At 37.1% G+C, this 18465-nt stretch overlaps 1 protein-coding gene across 2 annotated transcripts in view; it reads right to left on the reverse strand.

Moving 5' to 3' along the window:
• Positions 1 to 18465, reverse strand: part of ST6GALNAC3 (ST6 N-acetylgalactosaminide alpha-2,6-sialyltransferase 3) — a gene marked incomplete at its 5' end in the record, with an annotated part of 297602 nt that overhangs the window by 195160 nt on the left and 83977 nt on the right. The gene's annotated exons all lie outside the window — the stretch shown is intronic.

Here is an 18465-nt window from a genome sequence, read left to right on the forward strand (position 1 = left end):
ATAATGACTTTTCTTTCAAAACCATAATTTCAAATGAAATAAGGCAATAGGAGAAGATTTGATCTCTTTAATAAAGACAGTGGCTAAAAAAAAAAAAAAGAAATGCAAAGGGAATATATCTAGGCCTCAATTCTGTATTTTACTTGTATGTATGAAGAGTTATGTGGCAGTTGATAAAAATATGAAAAATTCAGCAAATGACGAGGTTCTGAAAAAGATGTTCAGAACCAACAACTATTGAAGACAAGTCTCAGGTGGGCAAACATTTTATTAAAAACCCTTAAAAATTTCCCCGTATCACCATGTTAACTGGCTTTTGTGTTCTTATTTATTTTAGATGGATAATGAAAGGCTTCTTTTAAAAACTTGGGGAAGGGTTGTAGAGAGATAATAATCTCTAGTGCTGGTCTAACCACCACCTTCCTTGTTTTAAACCAATGAGGTAACAGAGACTCATAGAGGGTAAAGCACCAGCTTCCAGAACTTGCAGAGGATAGATTCAAGTTCTAGTGCCAGATTCAAATCTAGATCTTCTAGCTCTAAACCCATTGCTCTTTCCATCATTCCCTACATTCCTTCCTTCCAGGCAAACCAAATAAATTCCTTTTGCCACTTTCCTCCTACGTGAGGAAAAGTCACTCTATCTTTTAAAACAGTGTTAAAGGAGCAATGCATTCTGTTGATATACGTCTTTCTCATCTTCCTATTAAGAGATTGCACATTTTGTATCTAACATTTGATTCTGTGTTTTTATTGTGCCTATTGGTCTAGTTCTTCTCACACTGAGTACTGCCCTTATTTTATTAGTTATGTTGTATTTTATTGTTTAATTATGTCTGTCCACTGTACAGTACACTCTGTAAGGGTCTGTCTTTTTCATTTTAATCCCGCTCCCGAGAAGTCCTGGGATTACTATAGGACCCAGTATAGTGGTTAAGTTAGGAAGTGAGAACAACTGAATCAGACTAATTTATTAGGAGCCTGAACACTGAACTCAGTATTAGGGAGGAAAGGGACTTTTCCAAATTCATTGAGAATTGCTGATTTAGATGAAAGAGAAACACAATCCAGAAGAAACCTATCAATACACAAACAGGTTCAGTCTAGGTAGGTAAATTGAGAGACAAAGTACCTCAGAAAAGTCATCAGTAAAATTACCACACAACTGTCACAAGATGTCTTTCCTATCAATGGTAGGAATCCAAAGTAGTTATTGAGCAACTACGATATGCCATGTTCTAGAGGTTGGGGATGATTCAGCTGTGAAAATTTTAACCAAAACCCCTGACCTCATAGAGCTTACATACAACTTCTCCTCCACTGGGAGGAGAAAGGCAATTGATAAATCAGCATAGTATATGTTAGGTGAAGACAGGTGCTAAATAGAGGAAACTAAAGTAAGGAAGGGGGGTTAGGATGCATGTGTGTATGTGTTGTGTGTTGTGTGTGTGTGTTAGTGGAATGATCAGAAAAGGTCTGCCTGGGGTTGGGTAGACAATGGTATTTGAGGAAAGATGAAGAAAATAAGAGGGCTGGCTATGGGGATTTGTGTGTGTGTGTGTGTGTGTGTGTGTGCGGAGTATTCCTGCAAAGCGAAACCAAAAGCCACCACAAACACCCCATGGTAGGAGAGGAACACAAGGAGAGCAATGTGACCTGGCAGGGCATTGAGGAGAGTCAGAGGGTACTGGGATCAGAGAGATGACCAGGGAGACACCACGGAGGCACTTTTACTCAGGAGCTTTTAGAAGGCTCTGAATAGGGGAGGGGCTGATCTGCATTATATTTTAAAAGCACTAGCTGCAGTGTTAAAAACTGACAAAGAGGGAAAGGGTAGAAACTCAGAGAATAGACTACTGTCACAATCATGGCAAGAGACGATAGTGGCCTGGACTAGGTAGGGTAGCAGAAGAAGTAGCAAGATGCTGGCCACACGCTGAACATATTCTGAAGGTAAAGCCTATTGGGTTGACCAGTAAGAGGAAATGTGGAATCTGAGAGATAGGGAAGAATCAAGGATAACTTCAGTTTTTAGCCTAAACAACTAGAAGACTACAGCTGGCTTTAAATGAGCAGGCAAAGGCTTTAGGAGGAGCAGGATCAGCTGAGGAGAATGAGCTCATTTCTAGACCTGTTAGATTAGAGATGCTTTGAACACAGACTCCCTGCAGCTAATGTTATAACAGAACTACTCAAACTCCTTTAAAACACGTTTTCCCCCTGATTATTGAAGTAATATGGGCTCATTGTAGAAACTTGGAAAAAAAAAAAGAATAAAAATTCTCCATATTTCCACCACTTGACAACTGCTACAATCTTTCGTGTTACTTTCCTCCTCTTAGATATATTAGACAGGTTGAAAATAGTATTTATAAAATTTGGCAACCATGGTTTTTCAACTAATTTCCCATCATTAAACTCTCCCATGCCAGTAAATAGTCATTAGAGATGTATTTTTTTAAAAATTTATTTGTTTTGGGGGGTAGGGACAGAGGGAGAAAATCTTTAAGTGGACTCCCACTGAGCGCGGAGCACCAAGGCGAGGCTCAATCCTAGGACCCATGAGATCATGACCCAAGCTGAAACCAAGAGTAGGAGGCTTAACCAACTGAGACACCCAGGCACCCCTCCTTAGAGATATTTTTAATGCTGATACAATATTCCCTTATGTGGACATACCATAATGTACCTATTTGCCTACTGTTGGGCATTTGGGTATTATCTGATTTTTTTCCTTTGTATAATTACTTTGATGAACATCCTTGTGTTTCCCACTGTATTTTGGATGCTAGCGGTTATTAGGTTAATTTAACTTTACTTCTTTTAGTTTTTATTGTTCACCTGTGAAATAGGCTAGATGGACAAATGTTTCCATTTGTTTTATGCCAAAATGAAGGATTTTGAAAAAACGTGACTGGTTACATCCACAAAGTTCTGCTTATGAGGTTTCTTTTTTCCTGTATAAAGAGATTCGCTGAACTGTTAGAATCATGTAGGGTTTGAACAGGGTTGGACATGAAACAAAATGGGCTCAGGCATGGACTGGACATGCCCTTGGGGTCTTGCCATTTATGAAGTGTCTTAAAACTTGGCTATCAAAGGGACTGTCCATCACCCCTGCTACAATAAGATTTCTGAACAGCAGGTTAGAATAGTTCTGCTCTAGGTGGGTGAGTATATTAGGACATTGGAAATGAGGTTCTGTGGGTGGTATCATAGTGAAGACCTCACTCATGGTCAGATGGGGGCATAAGAGAATGCCTCTTGGAATGGGACTGTGATCTAAGACCTTCATGCATCTAGGAGTCACAGTTTTTCAGGGCAATGAGCAAGAACACAATATTCTTCCTGCCAAACGATTTGCAGCAGGGCCTAACATACATTACATTTAGCTGAGTCCTCCAAACCCACTTACAGTCATGCAAATCAATGCCTGATTTAAACTGTGCGTGTCATATGGCACACTCCAACTTATCACCGAGATGCATATGGCGCAGGGAGGTTACATTCCATTTTCTGTTCCAAGAAGTTGCTTGACTGCATAATAAAAGCGTTTTTGGGTATGGCCTCCACAAATTAAAAAAAAAAAAAAAAAAACAGAAAGAAAAAAAGAAAGAGCCTCAGATGTGTTCTAATCTATAGATTCGCATCAGATTTCCTAGTCGTTGAGTGAATTAGCTGGTCGTGCTGTAACAAGCCTTAATTTAGCTAATAAGAATCAGCATCCTGGTTTCACTTGACAATTGTAACCTCTGAAAGTGATCAATTAAGACATCACAATCTGTTTCATGACAACATATTGGGAGGCTACAGCTGTGCAGATTATGAGGTCAGCAGCTGACTAACAACTTGAGGGCAAACATTGGCAACCACTGCCTCTTGTTTATGTAACAAATATGGAATTGGGCAGAGGGCTGGGAATGTAATGGCTTGGAGGATAGGTGGTGATCCTGAAATCGTCCCTTTCCTTTATATATCGTGACCATAGCCAGAGTTGAAAGAGCCTTCCGTGTACCTATCCTGCCTGGCCACAGGCCTGCCTGGCTGCCTGGCATCCTAAATGAGGTACCAGGAGACATGGCTGCATATGGTGATGCTCTATTTGCCACTTGGTGGCAGGGACCATTTTGCAGTACATTGGGAGAGCCAGGCTGGATGAATGCAACAGTCCTAATTATAATCAGAAGCTTCAGGTAACACCAAGAGCTTGCTAAGGCCCAAAGGACTCATTTATACATTTGAAGACACTTCGAACTATGGTAAGCCATGATAAAAAAAGAAAGAAATACCTAGGCACGAATAGACGGTTTGACCCAAGAGTTGCTCTTATCTGGTTATCTCAGTTCCTTTTATTAGCTTTATCCCTGCATCTCGTGATCTCAGCTTTCTTTGTTAAAATGTACTGCTGTTTCTTGAACTCGTTTATATTATTTGACTTGGGGCCCTTGCTCAAAAATGTATTCCATATGTCTCTACTCACTCAGTTCTGCCTCAGTAAGCAGTTTCTTTCCAGATTGAGGCCCTGGATTTTCTGAGACCTTTGGAAAGATTTAGCCAGCTCCACTGTGTCAAGTCCTATCTTAATTTTGAATTCTCCTTTTTAGTTGACTTGTCCTTATTTTTTTGCTTCTTTTCATTAAAAACAAACTTGACCTCTTCATCTTTTTCTCTTGTCCACTCAAAGCATCATCAAGGCAAATGCTTTGGTTGGGCTTGTGCTGTGTATATAAACTGAGATTGCCACAAATATTCAGCCAACTGTGTCTGGGCAACAATGTCCCTGTTAAAAGAAAGCCCACAAACATCAAGTGGGGGGCAGAGGGAGAAGGAGAAGCAGGCTCTCCATTGAGCAGAGAGCCTGATTTGGGGCTCGATCCCAAGAGCCTGGGATCGTCACGTCACTGAGACAAAGGCAGACGCTTAAATGAGCTTCCCAGGTGCCTCCAAACAGCCATTTACTTAAAGTCTAAAATAATGAAAAAAAATTTTTTTTAATGGTAAGATCACTGTATTTGATTTGGGTATTTCTCCCGTGCAAAAGGATACAAACTCTATACCTGCAAATCTGGTTATGAACACTTGGCTTGGGGAAAGTTAAGAATTTGGCAAAATCTATTAAACAACCAAGTAATTATTACTTAGTACTTATTCTGTGAAAGACACCATGAAGGATAAAATAATTTTAGAAATCTAATCAGTGTGAGCTTTTAATCTCAGTACACAGCTCTGGGGCACAGCAGAGTTCCATGATTAACTAGGGTCAATTCATTCACTATTTTAAAGGCCTTAGGGATTGCCTTGAAAAACAAGTCCTTTCTCTGCTAAAATGAATCATGGCATTCTCTTCCTTATAAGAAAAAAGGACTTGATTCCCATCTCAGGCACAGGGAAAGGATGAGAGAGGGAGGAAGGGAAGAAACAGAGTGAGAAAGACATCTAAGCATAGTGTATTAAACTTATTGATAGAAACAGGATTGAACATCTATTATGGACCATTCATCCTGCCCAGCACTTTATTACATTATTCTATTCATTCTCATAATAAATTCTTCATAAGTTGGATTGTTTTAATTTCCCGTTATAGAGTTGAGGAAATTGAGATGAACATGATATCCAGTGGGTACTAGACATCTTTCAGGTTAAAAAGAGGAGCATATGTTATCTTTCACAAAAGGCACTCGTAGCACTAAGATATTAAAGAAATATTTATTATTAATTTGCATTATTTCTAATATACATTTAGGCAAATAGCTCAAATCTCACCCACTAGTGTACTAAAATTATTGATATTAAATTATAAATTAATGATTTTAAACATCTTGGTGGCCAAGAATTTCACCAAAAGAGGAAAATGTTTCTGAATTGATGAGAGGCTCCTCAGGGATATTAAGGTTTGCATGTGAGCAGAATTAAACTCTCCTCTCTGGTAATGGTATTAGCATGGCATAAGAAATTATGTAGAAAATCTTTTCTTACTTTTTATTTGAAATCTGGCTGAAACTTCAGTCAAAGATAAACTAATCATGATCAGCTCTATTAGCCTCAAATTGTTCTCCACATCTTTACTTAATTTGTTTTTCAAAACTTTTTCATAACAGCAGTGAGCTGTATTTCTTTATGAAGCATTAAGTGATTACAATCCATGTCTGAGGGGAAAAAAAGGACATGGTGATGATGTTTTTAGAAGCTGCTCTCCAAGGCTAAAGGGAATATCTCCCCAAGCATGAAAACCTCCTTGAGGTAAACAGTTTAGAAGCCCACATGGCTGCTTTCAACTACTTGGGAATCAAATTTAGCTCAAGACTGCCAAGCCTTTCTCTAACTCATGAGTCATTTTTCCCTCTGTAGATTCCAGAATACTAGCTGATTGGGAGATCAGGTCCTTACGATAGGTCCTTTTACAGCCATGCCAAATTTTATTTTTGTTTTATTAGGAGCATGAGTATTTGGCACAAAAATGAACTTTGTTTGTAAAAATGCTGAAGAATGAAGCCCAGGGAAATCAAGAAGTTCCTATATTCTCTGATCCTACGAGGGAAGGTGGGAAGAAATTTCGCTCTTCTTTACCTTTTTTTAAGAATCTGTGACATTTTAATAATGAGCTTTATTTTCCTGTGTTTAAATAGAATTTATGTGGACCCTGGAAACCAGCTTACCATGACATGCCCAACTGATCCTTTCCCGGTTTAAAAAAAAAAAAATTTAAAAAGGAAAAATTAACAAAACTAACATGTCACCACCCTGATTGGCAAGTTTATCCTTTTGTTACTTTGCGGTCACTTTTCTCTTCAGATTAGTACACATCTAGTTAAGAACTCTTCTGTTTCTCTGCTCCAAGTTTACACACACACACACACACACACACACACCCCACACACGTACACATACATGTGTGCACGCACGTGGGCGCAGTTATCCTCATCCAGCTAATGAGACCACTCGCTCTCACAGCCACTTTTTTCATCCCGCTCCTTACTAACCACTCTGGAAAATTCCCCTTTTCTCTTCTTTGGGTAAGAACCTGACAAATTGCCCTGTCTTTTTTGAATGATATATTGGGACAACTGCCAAGCACTTTACATTTTAATCAGCAAGAAGAATGAAATATTTAACCTTTCCTTTTTTTCTCTGTGAATAAGCTTATAGACAAGATAATTAGAGCTTATAGAATAGATAATTAAAATCTGAGAATTAAAACTTGCAAAACAGTATGGTTTCCCCAGCAAAGAGAAATGGCCACGTACGAAAGGTCACCTGCCAACCAGTTCTAGTTATTAAATCTCTGCATTTATCACTAAGGTGGCTCTATGGAAAACGAAGGTCAAGACATTAAATTATGAAACAGTCAGGATTAGAAAAGGTCACCAAAAACTCAAGTAAAATTTAACCAAACCTGCTACTTCTGTACCCAGAAGCAAGCAGACACAGCCAGGGATGAAACACTACACTGGAGAGGGCTAACCTCTCTCCCCACACTAGCCCCATACTGAACATGAATTTCTATTTGAAGCCTTGAAGTCTAAAATGAAACTTGCTCATCTCAAATAAAAACAGGAGCTTCGATAAATATTTCAGAATGAAAATCATGTTTGAATCGAACTAGCTTAAATTATTAAAAACATTGTTTTACACTCCTCTAATGGTTGCTTTCATTTCAATCATAAGAATGCAATTTAAAATATTGGCCATGGGGCACTCCTGGCACCCTAAATGCTTTACAGGACAATTAGCAACTCACCACTCACTAATTTACTACTTTAATATTGAAACAAATGAGATCTTCGCTTTTCATCATCCAATTTGAGTGAGTTTGAACAGAGCAAGTTGAACAAAGCTCCAGAGAGGCACTCTTCAGTTTGCTGTCATTTATTCCTCTACTCTTCATGAATGTCTTTAGAGTTTTAGTTTTTAGAGGCTTCAACATGTATAATGATGCCATTGGGGAATAGATTTTGCCTTTATTCTCCTTGATGTTCTTTTTAGGTCTTTCAAGTGAAAGGTACAAAAGAGGCATTAACAATCTGGCATTGTTTTTATTGCTTGACAAAGAAAAAAATGTATTTTAATTTTTCCCGTGTTTCAGGAATGATTAAGCAAGCTGTTTTCATCTACACCAAGTCACTTTCAGCAGACCTCTAACTGTGAGCAAAGAATTGTAAAGACTGTTCTAGAGAGAAAGCAGCACAGTTCAACCAAGCCAGCCTGTAAATGTACTACCTTGCCCCTTTACAAACCAGCATCTTTCAGTTAATGCAGCTTTCAAAAGGAGTGTATATAAATCACACACTACGAGTAACAGCACATAAAAAGACAGATTTGATAACCCATGGTTTGGCTCTGATTCTCTGTGGATTTGGGATATGGCATTTACCTTGATTTCTACCTGTGGCATTACATCTAAGCATAAAACTTAAAATGGGGGTACATAAAAATGTTAATGTCAAGAAATAATTCTAAAACAGGCAACATAAAGCTATGTTTCTCAGTTGCCATAGATGATGTGTTCTTTTTATTTGGAAGTTCCTTGAGGGAAATGAATCTGTATAATCATGTAAGCATGCCAAAGGAAAACAGCTTGCATTCTCTGGAGTAGAAGGCAAAAAAAACGAGTCTTCTCAAACTAAGAGTTTTCTCCTACGGGCTGGAATCATGGAAGGAAATCATATTTCACTATCACTGGAGGTCACAAAATTAGACTAATTTTGTAGGCAACTTACCTCTGGATTATTTTCCTCTCAGGATGATGCACTCAGGGATACAGTGCTAACATTCTACCCCCCATGTCATATCAGAAAGTAAGAAAGAACACTGATTCATGCTTTAATATTGATATCTTAAAACGTCACTCAATTAGGGACATGGTTCTCAACTTAATTCTACAATGACCAGGAAAGCTTTAAAAAATGTATAATGGCGATACTCTACCCCCGACCACTCTTGAGGACAGCACCCACACATAAGTTTTTTTTTTTTCAAGTTCCGCAGATGATTCCAATAGATATCTAGCTTTGAGAAATGTTGTCCTAGAGGAATTAGCAATGATAAATAAGGAGACCGTAATGACTGATTACAGAGATGAAAAACAAAATGGTAAAGGTCAATTCCTGGGGTACTATGTGGAGAAGACCCTAGGGTAGTAAATCTTGCCAGTTAGAAACTTGAATACTACTAGATTGGTGAGCAGCACTTACAACTGAAATCAACCCAAGAAGTCAGAGGCTATGAAGAGCAAATGAAGAAGATATTGGAAGTATGCATGTAGTCCCAAGCATGGGAGCTTTTATTTCCCACAAAGTTATGTTAATTACATAGCATTAGAGGTCCTCTGTATGTTCTGGTTAACATTTGCTTTGGAAGTAAGGAAGAAAATCATGTTACCTTATGAATTTTCTTAATTGTCACGTGGAATTTCTGCCAGCATTTAAGTCTAGTGATAAACTGAATATTTGTTCAATATAATCTTTTTCCCACCTTGTTTCATTTTCTAGGCTAAAGGATACTTTGAGAGGAAGGAGCTGGTGAAGATGGAGTGATTGCAAATGAAAGAGAAGGGCCAATGAATGGAATGAGAATCCCGGGAAGACAGGAGTCAATAATCTGAGAGTACAGTTGAATGGTTATCCTTTGAAAAGACAGAGACACTTCTTCCTCTGAGATAGGAAAAAGGAATTAAGAATGAGAGGAGAAACCTTACAAGAGAGGACTGCAATTAGATTTCGCTCAGGATTCTCTTGCATTTCTAAAAAGCAAGGAAGGGTTAAATAATTGAGTGATGGGATACTTAGAAGTAAGGTTAACCAACTTCAGAAGAGGGATGGAATTTTGAGAAAGAGAATATTTTGAACAAGAATCAAAAGGATTGCCAGTAGTGCCACAGCCAGAATTTAGAAATTATAGATTTTCGATGCGTGTACTGCACGATTATACATTCTTTCTAGTGCTATTCAGGAGCACAGAGGCAGGAATGAAGAAGCTAACAGCTTGATCCAGGGCTGGATATTGAGGCAAGTGATCTACTGAAAGTTCATAGTTGAGAAATTATTATGAGCACTAGTAACATGGATTCCCAGCAGAAAGTGGGAGGAAATGGTGGCAAAATGAGCAAATGGAGGAGATAAGGAAACATGAATGTCTCAGTGGGGTTAGGTTCATTCACTGGAGACAGGGAGAGATATGTGTGTGCTGTAAATCCTAAGACTATGCTTATTTTAGGAATAAGGAGAAAAATGTGGTTTCTGTAGGCTTTCAACTGGCTCAGTCTTCAGGAAATAAACTCTAGTTTGGAAATGCAAAAGCAACGGACAAAGGACATTCAAATTCATTATTTTTAAAAAGTATCAGCATGAGAAGATCTGATTCAACAAATTAACTTAGAAAGTTCAAACAAACTTTCCATGGCAGATAACTAGAAGAGCTAGAAAAACATATAGAAACAATCTGTTTGAGATCATCCAAGACTTAATAGGACAGTGAGGAATTGCCAGCCTGGAGAAGCCTGGAACTTGGGGAGATAGACCAACACTAAAGGCTGCTTTGTCCTCAAGGCATTTGTGGCTCTGAAATAAATAGCTGAGCTCTGCTTCTGCAGAAATAAGAATCCAAAGCCCAAAAAGGATAAATCAACAACTACTCTGGACTGGGACTCCCTAAAATGTATGGTAACAGTAAGTTTGAAATAAACTGGTCTACCAAAATCTTTCATCTTCTTTCATGCTGATGGGCCAACTCTGAAAACTTCAATTTCAGAAACTGCATTATATAGTCCTGAACTTCTAATAACCATAGACTTCTGGAAAAAGCAAAAAACAAACAAAACACAACACCCCAAAAAATAAAACAACAACAAAAAACCTTTTCTGGAGGAAGGTAATAGCATACTAGGCCTCAAATTATTGTTACAAATAAAATTTCAAACATGATGTCCAACACACAATCTTAAAACCCAGACATATTAAAAGACAAAGCATCAATAGAGAAAACCAAAAGAAAGAATCCCGGATTGCCTGGGTGGCTCAGTCGGTTCAGCATCTGCCTTCGGCTCAGGTCATGATCCCAGGATCCTGGGATCAAGCCTCACATTAGGCTCTCTGCTCAGTGGGGAGCCGGCTTCTCCTTCTCCCTCTGCTGCTCCCCTTGCTTGTACTCTCTCTCTCCCTCTTCCTCTCTGTCAAATAAACAAATAAAATCTTTAAAAAAAAAAAAGAAAAAGAAAAAAGAAAGAGTCCCATAGGAGCTCCACATATGGAATTACAGGGTATAGACTGAAACAATCTATGTTCACTACATTCAAGGAGATAAAAGCCAAGTGAAATGTTGACAGGAAAACGAAAACTATAAAAAGTGATGGAGTGTATATAAAAAAGAACCACTTAGAAGTTCCAGAACTGCAGTGCCTGGGTGACTCAGTTGGTTAAGCATATGCCTTCAGCTCAGGTCATGATCCCAGGACCCTGGGACTGAGCCCCATGTGAGGCTCCCAGCTCAGTGGGGAGTCTGCTTCTCCCTCTGCCCTCACCCCCACTCCTACTCTCTCTCTCTCTCTGTCTGAAATAAGTAAAATCCTTAAAAAAAAAAAAAAAAGATCTAGAACTGATATATAATACATGAAAGAAGAACTCAATGAATGTTTTTAATAACAAATTAGACAAAGCTTAAAGAGAATTAGTGAATTAGAAGATAAAAGCAAGAACAGCTGGATGGCTCAGTTGGTTAAGAGTCTGCCTCGGTCTCAGGTCATGATATCAGGGTCCTGGGATTAAGCCCTGTGTCTGGGCTCCCAGCTCAGTGGGGAGTCTTTCTTTTCCTTTCTCCTTCTCCCTGATCATGCTCTTTCTTTCTCTCAAATAAGTAAATAAAATCTTTTTAAAAATTTTTTAAAAAAGAAGATAAAAGCAAGTGTTCAGAATAAAACATGAGATTTTAAAAAATGGATAAGAGACACAAAGAACACACTTAAAAAGACCTAACATATATTTCTTTGAAATACCAGAGGATAGGAGAGATGGAACAGAGAATAATGGCTGAGAATGTTACACAATTTATTAGAATCCGCACATTCGAAAGGTTAAGCTAATGACTCATAGGGAAAATAAATAAAAATCTACATATAAACATAGCATAGTGAAGCTTCATAAACACAAAAGCAAAGAGGAAATTCTAGAATTAAAATGACCATAAAAGAGCATATAATTTGGGAGGGGGTAAATGGACTTAAAATATTTTGAGGTTCTTCCATTGTCATGGGAAGACGGTAAATGTGCCAAATAAAATTATACTTTCATAAGCTTAGGGCGTCTGGTGCTATTTCTAGGGCAGTGGTTGTCAAACATTTTGGTCTCAGGTGTGATTTATACTCTTAAAATTATTGAGGATTCCAAAGATAGTTTGTTTACATGAGTTGAACATATATCTATATTTACCGTATTCAAAATTGAAAATGAGAAAATTTAAAAATATCAATTCATTAAAAAAAAATAATATACCCAGTCATGTTAACATAACACATTTTTACTGAAAAGTACTGTATTTTTCACAGAAATAGTGAAAAGAGTAGCATCACTTATATTAAATTTTTGCAAATTTCTTTAGTGTCTAGCTTAATTGAAAATAGCTGGATTCGCGTATCTGTTTCAGCTTTCAATACACTGCAGTGTATGTTTTTGGTTGAAGCAGAAGAAAAAAAAATCCAGCTTCACAAAGATATGTAGTAGGGAAAGGGAGGTAATTGTAGATATTTTTCTTTGAAAATACAACAAAATTTGACAAATGGTGATATCTTAACTTTTATTTGCAATATGGAACCTGAAGTCATATCAATAAAATTTTCTACTATTACATTAGAATCCATTGGTCTATCTTATACTTTTCATCGATCTTTAATACTGTGATATATGATTTTATAACATCACACACTGGTCTTTGAAAAATATTAGTGTAATGAGTTATGCTGATATTTAATGCATTGAAATTTTTAAATGTATATTTTAAACACATTCATTGATATTATCACTGACCTCATCAGAAAAGCCTTTTAAGTTCTGAAAAACCAGAAAGCTGATGGTGACAAATATAAGTTTTCCAAAATGCTAATTTTGACTTGAAAGCTCAATTCTTGTCATTAGTAAAATATGCTGTCTGTTATTTTCTTGAAGTGACAGGTTCACTTCACTCATTTTTAAGATGATGTCTGCCAGATACCTAAATCTCAATATTCATAATGTGTCTGTGGGCTGTTATTTCAAGTAAAAAATGGTACTCAAAGAAACTTGCAACTCATACAAAATTTTCAGAATAAAAAGGCTGGGGAGAAAGATATATCGATGTAATTTACAACATTAACAACATTCACAAACAAAACAAAATAAAACTTCTACAGTCAACATTGTACTGCACATTTAATCATAAAATGTTGGAAACTGGGAATAAAACAATGATTTCTACTACCACCATTGTTATGTAATATTATACTGAGGTCCTAACCAGTGCATCAAGGCAGGAAGAAAAAAATAATGAAAGCATAAGAAATGGAAAAGAAGAAACAAAAATATAATTACTCACAGATGATATGACAATATAAAAAATGCACATATGATTTGTTATCATTTTTATTAGACTTAGTAGGATTGCTAGATACAAATCAATTGTATTTCAAGCAAATCAGCAACAATGAAAGTCGAGGAAAGTATATCATTTATAACTATCACAATAAAGAACACCTAGGAATAAATCTAGTAAAAGATGTGCAAGACCTCTGTGGAGAAAATAACAGATCTTAAATGATAAACACTTTTAAGAATAACTCTATATAAATGAAGAGATATAACATGTACATAGAATAGAAAACTTAATGATGTAAAGATGTAACCTGTCCTGAGATTGAGCTACAGATTCAAAGTAATCTCAGTCAAAATTCTAAATACCACAGGATTTCTTTCGTCAAATTTTATAAGCTGACTGTAATATGCGTATGAAATGAAAAGGGCCATAAAAGCTAGGATACCCTTGGATGAAGAAGAAGATGTTAACAGGCATAAGGATGGACAAACAGACCAATGGAACACACACACAAAAAAACCCAAATAATATGAGATCAAAGCGCCAAGCAGAGCAGTGGAGGAAAAAAAAATCAGGCTTTGAAGAAAGGGGAGTTGGAAGAATTGAATCTTTTAAAGATTAAGTCTAGACCCTTATTTATATGGAGAAGAATTGGAAACTTGTATCTGAAAGATAGTACAACTCTATTAGAAAAAAAATGTAGGAGAAAAGTTTTATAACATCATAGCAGGACAACTTTTTCTTAAACAAGATACAAAAGCACTAACAATAAAGGAAAAGATTGACAAAATAAACTATATTAAATTTAAAAATGGCTGTCTTTCACCAAAAGACAATATTAAGAGAGCAAACATGCAGGCTACAGGTGTGTGTGCGTGTGTGTGTGTGTGTGTGTGTGTCTATCTACTCTCTCTCTCTGCCACCCTGTGATGTGTGTGTATGTGTATACGTATATGTGCATATATATATGTATGCATATCCTAAGAAGAGTCAATATATAGATATATAACAAATCCTTACAAATCAGTAATTAATGACAGCATAGCAGACAGTCAAAGCAACAGAAAGATGGGCAAAAGATTCAGTCATTACATAAAAGAGGAAATTCAAATGGAAAATAAGCATCAGAAAAGGTGCTTGTCATTAGTAATCAGAAAAATGCAAATTAAAACAATGAGATGTTATTGCACCTCTACCAGGTTGCCTGGAAATTAAAATGTCTAACAATATCAAATGTTAAAAAGAATGTATAGGAACTGGAAGTCTCAAACAATAACTGATAGGAGTGTGAGCTTTTCATAAACATTTTGGAAAACGAAAGCATTCTCCTGTATACTTGAGTGTGTGTGTATATATATATACACACATACATACATATATATATATGTATATATATGTATGTATGTGTGTGTGTGTATATATATGTATGTATGTGTATATATATATATATAAACCCTAAGACCCAAGAATTCTACTCCCTGCTATATAGCTTATACAGATGCATGTCTTTATATACCAGGATTCATGTACAAGAATATTCAGAGCTGCATTGGTTTTAACACCTTCAAATTGCAAATAACACAAACATTCATCAACACTCTTGTGCAAAAGAATACCATCCAGCATTGAAAAAAAATGAACACCATGTATGACTCTTAAAACATTATGTCAAGCAAAAGCCAGACACAAAGGGACATATAGTAGAAGATCCTACTTATACGACCCTCTTAGTAAGCTATGAGTAGGATATTTTCTTAACATGATAAGGAATATCATTCTGAAATCATAACCAACATCACAGGGAACAATGCCCTGCTAGAGGGGCACTGATGGTAAGATGGTAGTTAAGTGTTCTTCAGAATGGTGTGCTGAGAACAAATATGTCAGCAACTGCTACATACATTCTCCACCTCCTGGAGATGGCCAATGCATATTAAATATTAAAGGCTGGGGCACCTGGCTGGCTCAGTCAGAAGAGCATGCAACTCTTGATCTCAGGGTCATGAGTTCGAGCCCCACACTGGGTGTAGAGATTACTTAAATAAATAAAACTTTAAAAACAACAACAAAACAACAACAACAAAAAAAAAAACCCACCACACCCGGGGCACCTGGCTGGCTAAGTCAGTGAAACATCTCCCTTTGGCCCAGGTCATGATCTCAGGGTCCTGACATGGAGCCCCGCATCCCGCTCCTTGCTGAGCAGGGAGCCTGCATCTCCCTCTCCCTCTGTCTGTTGCTCCCCCTGCTTGTGCCCTTTCTGTCTGTCTGTCTCTATCTCTGTGTCACATAAATAAATAAATAAAATCTTTAAAAACAAACAAACAAAAAACACCTAAAAGCTATAATATTAAAAAATACACTAAGGCTATGAAAAGTCATTCGCTAAAGAAATCTGTCTCATTTTGTTTAATTTAGAGTCCCAGAAAATTATATGGAAACCTTACCCACCCTTCCTTCCTTTCTTCTTTCCTTCCTTTCTTTCTTTTTGTTGTTGTTGTTATTGTTGTTAGGAGACTGATTAACATCTTACGGAGTAATGGTCTGGAAGATGGTTTGGAAAGTCTGTACTAGATATGGTCTTTTCAGGGCTGGAAACAAGATGTGAATGCTCACTGATTCCACAATTATTTTACATTGTTCTGGAAGTTCTACTCAATATAATAACTGAAGCCCAGAGGCAGGGTTGGAGGAAGTTTTCATACTGGAACAGAGGGTGAAAATCAGCATTATTTGCAGATGATATGCTAGTATTCCTTGCAAACACAACAAACCAGAGAAAAGTATTAGAATAGGAAAAATTTAAAGTGGTAGCGAGTTACAACACGGATATACAAAACTACCATTCATAGTACATCAGCAAAAAACAGAACTACAATAGAAAAATATTTAATGTATAATATCACCAAAATGCAAAATACCCAGGGGTAAAAACTGAATAAGAAATTTGTGAATGCTCTAAGAAAAATGAACATGTAGGCCTCCAGTCCAGATATGGAATTATAAGTGGCTTTTTAAGGGGAAAAAAAATACTTGAGGGTCTACATCCAGACTAGATGCTTGCTAAAGTTTATTTCAGGCCTGAAATCTGGTGATCCACTATTGAACAAGCTAAATAAACCCTTTGAGTTATAGGAATCCGATATTAGGATTTAAATATAATGTTTATTCTTGCTTTGGAGTCTCTCTTTCCTTTATTACTGTGGTAATTATAGCCTAAAATTCCTTTCTTGTTTGAATAATTATTTTTAAACTATTTTAAATCTTCTTCTAGATATCATGGGTTATTGACCCAGTAAATGAAATTACTGAGCCCACAGTATTTTAATGCTTTAATGAAGTGGCTTTCTAAAATGCTCACTCCCCGTGACCACGTAAAGCATAGCAATTAGCTAAAACTGAAAATTACCACCCTTCTAGAACCCAAGATTGTGGAAACCAGACAAACTAGAGACTTTACTTAGGCTTCAGAAGATCAAGAGACAACAATAAATAATTATTCACAGGATGAACGAACCAACGTGCTTTATCGAAAATGACAGTGCCTTGTGGCTAGTTTTAAGAACAGACTTCTTAGAGTCTTCTCCAAAACCTATGTAACTGAATTTTAGAACTCTCCATGGGATCATTTTGATAAAGGGCAATTTGAACATCTCAAGCACTGAATATTGTAGTAACTTTACCTATTTTGAAGCTGAAAAGAAATAAGACCCCAGAGTTAAAACAGATCAATTGCCATAACATGAGAAGGCATAGGCAATCCAAAATGTAAACAAATTTTTATTTTTGTTTCATTTACAGAATAGGCTTACCGACAGGCTATGAAAAGAACGGGTGTCCTTTCTTTTCCTTCCAAGAAGGAAATCTGACTGCTAAAAGTTGTGGCCGTGTGCTGCAGTCATGACACGTGCCCTTCTCATGGTTCCCCTGCCTCATGTCTGTCTGTCATTCCACACTGAAACATGGGGCCTAATTAACAAGTTAGTAAATTATGTATGAATATATTATTGAACACACGGGCCTGACCATAAAAATAAATAAATAACCCTGTTCTATAGAATTCCATTTGCAAAGTGGAGAAGTAAAAAGCCAAATAATTTTTCTAGTTCTGATTTTTATGAACATGGTCTGCCTGTGTGTGTGTGTGTGTGTGTGTGTGTATCTAACTGCTATACACAAGGAAGTATTAATTTTTTGCAAAGAATAGGAAATGCTTCAAATAAAACTGGGACTTGTTGGGGTGTCTGGGTGTCTCAGTTGGTCAAGCGTGTACCTTTGGCTCAGGTTATAATTTCGGGGTCTTGGGACCAAGCCCTATGCTTCTCCCTCTCCTTCTGCCACTCCCCTTGCTTGTGCTGTCTCTCTCTCTCTCTCTCAACCAGCTTCAAGCAGGATAATAGAACACAGAGATGCACTGACTTCGTCATCATACCTGTGTTCAAATCCGTCTCTGTCACTTTCTAGCTGGGCACTTCCTCATCCATCTATCAACTTTGTGACTCTGTTTTATAACTTTTCCAATTCATTCATTAGTCATCCATGAGCAACCACTGTATTTGCTCACATGGAGACCTTGAATAAAATTCAACATTACCGTTCATCCCCCCACCAAGTCATTCATGGGCAAGATAAATCTAGCTGCAGACACCCAGGAGGTACAAAAGAGGGCTCTCCCCTCTGGGATTTTCATTTCTTCCTACTGACTCTATTTCTTCACAAAGAAAAAATAAATATTTCTTCACTATTTCTATTTCTTCACAAAGCAGTATATTTCTCCTGGTTCTTCCAAGCTCATATCCACACGACTATCACTCACTCGGCCCCCTAACGACTCTCTAGTTACCAGGATTGACCCTGCTCTCGGGAGTTATAGAGATGTATCAATAACAGATCATGTGGTTGATAAAGTCA

The sequence above is a fragment of the Martes martes genome, assembly GCF_963455335.1.
Source record: "Martes martes genome assembly, chromosome: 4".
In the NCBI taxonomy this organism is placed as follows: domain Eukaryota; kingdom Metazoa; phylum Chordata; class Mammalia; order Carnivora; family Mustelidae; genus Martes; species Martes martes.